This window comes from Mastigoproctus giganteus, chromosome 5, assembly GCF_048544385.1.
Source record: "Mastigoproctus giganteus isolate SK-2022 chromosome 5, ASM4854438v1, whole genome shotgun sequence".
In the NCBI taxonomy this organism is placed as follows: domain Eukaryota; kingdom Metazoa; phylum Arthropoda; class Arachnida; order Uropygi; family Thelyphonidae; genus Mastigoproctus; species Mastigoproctus giganteus.
This window is the reverse complement of record NC_143579.1, coordinates 126,969,638-126,970,818: the sequence shown is the minus strand read 5'-3', so window position 1 is coordinate 126,970,818 and position 1,181 is coordinate 126,969,638.

Here is a 1,181-nt window from a genome sequence, read left to right as displayed (position 1 = left end):
GCTATAGAAAAAATTGGTCACGAATTTAAATCTTCTGCAAAAAAACAAGACTGTGGATTTTATATTTAATCAAGGTTGAACGCTTACACTGGATGCTTTTATTCGCATAAACCGAATATCAGTAATTAAAATGCCTTAATTCTTTTACTATCAGATTATGTAATTAAAACAACTTTAATATTAATTATAATAACAATGTTGTAAACATCCACCATCTTTTTCGATAATTCAAGAACAAACTAGTTAAACATTTTCTGGTGGGAGCAAGGAACTACCCTCTCCCGGGCGGGGGTAGCTCCCGTAGGAGAACCTTGAAAGTTCGATACCCCAAAACGGGGCATTGAAATTTCAAGAAACGCGAAGTGTAGTGGTCTGTAACTTCGTGTGTGTTCTTCGATCGATTTTAGGTCTGTAAGGGGAAACCGGAGTACCCGGAGAAAACCTCACTCCACGGCCTGAGATCGATTAACTCAGCACCGAGTGGAAGAAGGCAAGAAAACTTCCTAAATACCTTCTGCTGGATTCGAACCCAGACCCTTCCACTCGGCGAACAAGCACGCTACAACAGTGCTACCGTGGACCGCACAAAATCGAGCGGAAGTCAAGTTATATGCTTTACAGTTTCCCCGTAATACGGGGGGTCGTTTCAGATAAAGCGAATCATTTATCTTGTGAAACTGAAATATCATTAATTAAAACGTGTTGATTTTATTATTATAAAAATTTATAATAAATACTGAAAATGTCAAACTTCTTGAATACATGCACTGAATCTTTTATGCTTTTTTTTTTTTTTTTTAATTGTGGGTGTGTCACGAAAACGGGTATAAACGTGAATTGGACTAAGTTTCAATAGCAAAAGCTTAATTTACGGTACTCACCTTAGACGATCTACAGTTATTTGGGTGAATGAATGACTAAATTTTCTTGGGTTTGGGTAATTTAAAGTTAAATAGATTGATTGGTAAGTTAACGGGATGAGAATAAATTAATTAAAAACGGAATTAAAATATACGCAAGGAAGCAGAAGTGCACAACTCCGTCCCTGGTTGTTATGGAGAATTAATTAATTAAGAATTCTAAAATATGCGAAACAGATTAGGCCAATAAAGGCACTCGTTTCGTTATATTACTGTGATGAAAACAAATTTTAGACATTAATATGTTTAGAATTTGTTTTC